General features: G+C 52.5%; 1 pseudogene; it reads right to left on the bottom strand.

The window, feature by feature from the left end:
- Positions 1-3,033: 3,033 nt before the first annotated feature.
- On the bottom strand, positions 3,034-6,720 carry LOC135567208 (polysialoglycoprotein-like; annotated as a pseudogene).
- Between the last annotated feature and the right edge of the window lie 269 nt (positions 6,721-6,989).

The following is a 6,989-nucleotide window of genomic DNA, read 5'->3' as shown; positions in this document are numbered from 1 at the left end:
TTTTAGCTTTAGCCAGCACCATCTTCAGATTAGCCTTAACGTCGGTAGCCCTGCCCCCGGGTAAACAGTGTATGATCGCTGGATGATTCGCTTTAAGTCTAATACTGCGGGTAATGGAGTCGCCAATGACTAGAGTTTTCAATTTGTCAGAGCTAATGGTGGGAAGCTTCGGCGTCTCAGACCCCGTAACGGGAGGAGTAGAGACCAGAGAAGACTCGGCCTCTGACACCGACCCGCTGCTTAATGGGGAAAACCGGTTGAAAGTTTCTGTCGGCTGAATGAGCGACACCGGCTGAGCGTTCCTACAGCATTTCCTTCCAGAAACCGTGAGAAAGTTGTCCGGCTGCGGGGACTGTGCCAGGGGATTTATACTACTATCTGTACTTACTGGTGGCACAGACGCTGTTTCATCCTTTCCTACACTGAAATTACCCTTGCCTAACGATTGCGTCTGAAGCTGGGCTTGCAGTACAGCTATCCTCGCCGTAAGGCGAGCACAGCGGCTGCAATTAGAAGGCATCATGTTAATGTTACTACTTAGCTTCGGCTGTTGGAGGTCCTGACGAATCGTGTCCAGATAAAGCGTCCGGAGTGAAAAAGTTGAGGAAAAAATAAATAAATATATGAACGGTAATTAAAAAGTGAAAACCGTAAAGTTGTCAGGTAGCAAAATAGGTTGGCAACAAAACGCACAGCAACTCGAAAACAAGCCTGCAAGTTGTGACCGGAAATGACGTAGCGTGGGTAGCGTCAGCAAGGAGGAGGATCTCCCTGATGAATCCTTGCTGTACCCAGTCCACCTGGCCGTGCCGCTGCTCCAGTTTCAACTGTTCTGCCTTATTATTATTGACCATGCTGGTCATTTATGAACATTTGGGCCATGTTCTGTTATAATCTCCACCCGGCACAGCCAGAAGAGGACTGGCCACCCCACATAGCCTGGTTCCTCTCTATGTTTCTTCCTAGGTTTTGGGCTTTCTAGGGAGTTTTTCCTAGCCACCGTGCTTCTACACCTGCATTGCTTGCTGTTTGGGGTTTTAGGCTGGGTTTCTGTACAGCACTTTGAGATATCAGCTGATGTACGAAGGGCTATATAAATACATTTGATTTGATTTGATTTGATTTTACATTTACAATAATCTGTTGGGTGTGCCAGTGGGGGTTCCTCATGAGTTTCAGGCCTTGGGTAGGAATGATGGACTCTGGCACTTACTACCTATTATAGGTCCAGCCATAGTGGATGCAAGACAGACTGCATGGATAAATTATATCTACTATAATCAACAGCGTTTTGTGAATTACTCCCGTGATGCACTCACTGGTATGTCTGAACAGCTGGAGGCCACATCTAGGGTTGCCAGACAGAATAGACTTGCTTTGGATATGCTTCTTGCCAGTCAGAGGGGTGTCTGTAAGATGTATGGTGAACAATGTTGCACGTTTATTCCTAATAACACCAGTCCAGATGGTAGTATATCTAGGGCCCTTAGTGGGCTTGATGCTGCTGAGATGAGGACCATGGCGGGGGTGGAGGAGTCTGGACTGTTCTCTTGGTTGGGAGCCTGGTTTGGTAAGTACACTGATATGGTGGTTACTGGATTTCTGACCCTAATTCTTGTATTTTTATAATTGATGTGTTGTGCTGCTTGCATCATACCGTGTTTTAAGAAGTCTGTTACAGATGTGAAGGCTTCAGGCATGATGCCTTTGCTTGATGCTCCAGTTGGAGATGCTGATACTGAATCAAGCTTTCAGGGGAGGATGGGACTGACTGAGGATGACCCATGGTATGCTGTGGGTGAGGTAGTAGAATAAATATTACACCACCACAGTTCCTTCTTTTACATTTTTGTTTTATGATAAGTTCTTTCCAGTATGTTTGTCCTCCCTGTTGTGAAGGTTTGGAGTCCCTGGGTGGCATGAAGCCCAACTGGTACAGGATAAGAGTAGCTGAGAGGACCAGATGGTTAATAATGCTTTGCTTTACTGTTTTCCATGACCAAAGTTGTATCCTATATCTTACACGTCAATAAACAAAGTGTTATCCTGTTTTTGATAAGTGACACCCTTATGGGTGTCAAAAGGGGGAGACAAAAGCATATATCACTTGATTTTTGTTCTATTTTTCTTGGTTGATTTCCTCTTTTGTTTTTCTGTAAAAAATATGTTTTTTTTAAACTTTGTATTATTTTCATGAAATGCTATTAGCATATTACTATGTTGGGAGCACTGAAATAAAGGATAAGGAGTGACACCCTTGTGGGTGTCAAAAGGGGGAATCAAAAACTCACGTTTCTATATAAATGTTAAACAAAGGGACATGCATCACTTCATATATTCACAAAATAAAGGTTTAAAGTTCCTGGGTTCATCAGCAACCTAGTATATCGGATGGTGTGGTTAAACCCCACAGGGGTGTATAAAGGGGGATTATGTTATGCACTATAGCCCGTTACCATATGTGATTGAATATTATCTGCTGTGACAGGCCGGCTCGGAAGCAGGAACTACTTCTGAGTATATTAAAATAGCTTTGTCAGGAACAAGTCCGTTCTGTTTTGCCCTGTGGTGGGACAGAGAGCCCGTATATACAAACAATGCATTTACCACTTATTGCTTAGCTAATAAAAAAAACAGCATACGTCGGTGCCTCATTGTCATATTTATCCTGATACGAATTGACGCAACTCTGACACAAGTGAAAAAATTGAGGGAAAAACCAAAAATATAAACGGTAATTGAAGAGTAAAAACCGTAAAGTTCTCATGTAGAAAAGTAGGCAAAACACACAGCAACAAGTCACAGGTGAAAATGTTGTTTGAGGTATCATGTGATGCTACTAGCATAAATGGACCAACACTGAGCAAATGTAGCTTAAGTCAAATGGAAATTTAAAACACAGGGGTCAGAGTAATATTGCTGGCACATAGATATAATGCTAAATAAATGTTGCCATCACCCCAGTTACTCAAGTCAGGTCATAGACCTCAACTCCAAGTAGGAGCCACCAAAACAATACAGAGGACACAAGTATTACAGTTAATGTTTATTTGAGCTAAAACAAGCAAATGCAGGTACACACTGGACTAGAGTACCCATGAACTCTTGCATGTCCCACGTCAGATATCCATGGCGTCGTCGCCGGACGGGCCGGTCGCAGCGTCAGAGGTGGCGTCGTCAGACGGGCCGGTCGCAGCGTCAGAGGTGGCGTCGTCAGACGGGCCGGTCGCAGCGTCAGAGGTGGCGTCGTCAGACGGGCCGGTCGCAGCGTCAGAGGTGGCGTCGTCAGACGGGCCGGTCGCAGCGTCAGAGGTGGCGTCGTCAGACGGGCGGTGCGTCGAGGTGGCGTCGTCAGAGGGCGGTGGCGTCAGAGGTGGCGTCGTCAGGGCGGGCGGCGTCAGAGGTGGCGTCGTCAGGCGGGCGGTCGCAGCGTCAGAGGTGGCGTCGTCAGGCGGGCGGTCGCAGCGTCAGAGGTGGCGTCGTCAGACGGGCGGTCGCAGCGTCAGAGGTGGCGTCGTCAGAGGTGGCGTCGGACGGGCGGTCGCAGCGTCAGAGGTGGCGTCGTCAGACGGGCGGTCGCAGCGTCGCGTCGTCAGGCGGGCGCAGCGTCAGAGGTGGCGTCGTCAGACGGGCGGTCGCAGCGTCAGAGGTGGCGTCGTCAGACGGGCGGTCGCAGCGTCAGAGGTGGCGTCGTCAGACGGGCCGGTCGCAGCGTCAGAGGTGGCGTCAGGCGGGCCGGTCGCGCGTCAGAGGTGGCGTCGTCAGACGGGCGGGCGATCGCAGCGTCAGAGGTGGCGTCGTCAGACGGGCCGGTCGCAGCGTCAGAGGTGGCGTCGTCAGACGGGCGGTCGCAGCGTCAGAGGTGGCGTCGTCAGACGGGCGGTCGCAGCGTCAGAGGTGGCGTCGTCAGGCGGGCGGTCGCAGCGTCAGAGGTGGCGTCGTCAGACGGGCCGGTCGCAGCGTCAGAGGTGGCGTCGTCAGACGGGCGATCGCAGCGTCAGAGGTGGCGTCGTCAGACGGGCGGTCGCAGCGTCAGAGGTGGCGTCGTCAGACGGGCCGGTCGCAGCGTCAGAGTGGCGTCGTCAGACGGGCGGTCGCAGCGTCAGAGGTGGCGTCGTCAGACGGGCGGTCGCAGCGCGTCAGAGGTGGCGTCGTCAGACGGGCGGTCGCAGCGTCAGAGGTGGCGTCGTCAGACGGGCGGGCAGCGTCAGAGGTGGCGTCGTCAGACGGGCGGTCGCAGCGTCAGAGGTGGCGTCGTCAGGCGGGCGGTCGCAGCGTCAGAGGTGGCGTCGCAGACGGGCGGTCGCAGCGTCAGAGGTGGCGTCGTCAGACGGGCGGTCGCAGCGTCAGAGGTGGCGTCGTCAGAGAGGTGGCGTCGTCAGACGGGCCGGTCGCAGCGTCAGAGGTGGCGTCGTCAGACGGGCGGTCGCAGCGTCAGAGGTGGCGTCGTCAGACGGGCCGGTGCAGCGTCAGAGGTGGCGTCGTCAGGCCAGGGCGGGCGGGAGCAGCGTCAGAGGTGGCGTCGTCGCGATCGCAGCGTCAGAGGTGGCGTCGTCAGACGGGCGGTCGCAGCGTCAGAGGTGGCGTCAGACGGGCCGGTCGCAGCGTCAGAGGTGGCGTCGTCAGACGGGCGGTCGCAGCGTCAGAGGTGGCGTCGTCAGACGGGCCGGTCGCAGCGTCAGAGGTGGCGTCGTCAGACGGGCCGTCGCAGCGTCAGAGGTGGCGTCGTCAGAGAGGTGGCGTCGTCAGACGGGCCGATCGCAGCGTCAGAGGTGGCGTCGTCAGACGGGCCGGTCGCAGCGTCAGAGGTTCGTCAGACGGGCATCGCAGCGTCAGAGGTGGCGTCGTCAGAGCGTCAGAGGTGGCGTCGTCAGACGGGCCGGTCGCAGCGTCAGAGGTGGCGTCGTCAGACGGGCGGGCGTCAGAGGTGCGTCGTCAGGATCGGGCATCGCAGCGTCAGAGGGGCGTCGTCAGAGATCGGCGTCAGAGGTGGCGTCGTCAGACGGGCCGGTCGCAGCGTCAGAGGTGGCGTCGTCAGACGGGCCGGTCGCAGCGTCAGAGGTGGCGTCGTCAGACGGGCGGTCAGCGTCAGAGGTGGCGTCGTCAGACGGGCCGGTCGCAGCGTCAGAGGTGGCGTCGTCAGACGGGCCGGTCGCAGCGTCAGAGGTGGCGTCGTCAGACGGGCAAATGCAGGAGGTGGCGTCGTCAGAGTCAGAGGTGAGTCGTCAAAACAGGTTTGCAGCGTCAGAGGTGGCGTCATTATTTAGACAGGCCGGTACTCAGAGGTGGCTCGTTGAAGAGGGCTTGGTCGTCAGCGTCAGAGGTGGCGTCCAGACGGTGCAAGGCCAGGGCATAGCGTTGGCGTCGTGAGACAAACTCGAAAGCGTCAGAGGTCTCGTCTCAGAGGGCATTTGGCGATCATTTAGACAGAGGTGGCGTCGTCAGAAGAGGTGGCGTCGTCAGAGCACGCAGCACCAGAGGTGGCGTCGACGGGCCGGAGCAAATCAAAGCTTCAACATAGCGTCGTCAGGCCAAAATTGACGTCAGACGGGCCTATGGATCGGACCCCAGAGTCATCAGAGGGCTTTGATCTTGCAATTCTGACACTCGTCCAACAGGCGTAACAGAAACTGAAGAAAGTCGTCAGAAAATAATCAGCGTCACTATAGCGTCAGAGGTAATGTCAGAATCCCGTCATGGCCTGTATAAGGTGGCGTCGTCAGAGCGTCATGAGCGTTTAGAGACAAAAGACGGGCGGGTCAGTGGCGTTCAGCGTCAGAGGTGGCGTCGTTGACGGGCCGGTCGCAGAGAATAGACCATGTAGAACATATGTTGATTCTTAAGAGTTGGTGGGCAGGCAATCTTTTCTACCATGGCGTGCATTTAGATCTGTCAGACGGGCCGGTCGCAGCGTCAGAGGTGGCGTCGTCAGAGGACATGCGCCTCAGCTTCTCCTCAGAGGACAGGGCATCATTTGCCAGAGAGCTACCATGGTTTGGAGAAGCTTGGGATTCTACTTCATTGGTCTCTAAATATTCTTGAGAAAAAACAAAAGGAACAGTTGGGTATTCTACAGCAACACATCTGTTCTACACGGTCTAGGCCAAATTGCTAATCGAATTTTGAGCAACATGAACCCAACAGGTTTCAAAGTATATGTTTCAGGCCGTACCTTCTCTGGCTTGTTTAGCGTCAGACCCTATGGATCGGAGCAAGGCCAGGGCATGCACAATGGAGACGTCATTTGATGACAGCTCTGAAAAATGTAGGTTAAGGTACACAAGCAAAAGGTTTGACAGCATTATTTAGACAGAGTTACTCTATGCTGTTGAATGAGTGTCAAACACAGCAGCACCATAGACAGTGACAAAGAACATAGCTAGAAGGGTTGTGGAAATAAACAATTACCTCCAAGTCTCCTCTGCAGAGAGACTTGATCTTGCTTCTGGGACTTTCCAACAGGGTAACAAGAAACTGAGGAGAAAGTGTTGACAGAAGTTGAGTTCACACAAAATAGCTACATATATTAATAGCAGTGAAGAATAAAAGATGACCGACTTATAAAGTTAAGCATATTTACCAAACAAATCCCTTAAACATTAGTGAACCAACCTTTGACAACCCCCACAGTCATCACAACGAGCAGCAATTCTCTCACACCTCCCATGATCATGAAAATAATCTGTGTTATCAACAGGTAATGTCTTCCCATGGCCTGTATGAGGCTTATATAGGCCACTAATGACCGTTTACCTGACAAACATGGCTTAACGATCAATTAACAAGCTTGATTGAGTTGTTACGTTCAGATAGAAATAGACCATGTAGAACATATGTTGATTCTTATCAAGTTGGTGGGCAGGCAATCTTTTCTGTTGTTGATAACACACATTACCAAAATGATTCACACTTGTCTTCCTATTTCCACATAATCTGTCATGGTTCCCCACCCCAACAGGGCATAAAACCAACCTCTCTTTATTGCTACT

This window comes from Oncorhynchus nerka, unplaced genomic scaffold, assembly GCF_034236695.1.
Source record: "Oncorhynchus nerka isolate Pitt River unplaced genomic scaffold, Oner_Uvic_2.0 unplaced_scaffold_2371, whole genome shotgun sequence".
Lineage (NCBI taxonomy): Eukaryota > Metazoa > Chordata > Actinopteri > Salmoniformes > Salmonidae > Oncorhynchus > Oncorhynchus nerka.
This window is presented reverse-complemented; position numbering and strand designations above follow the sequence as displayed.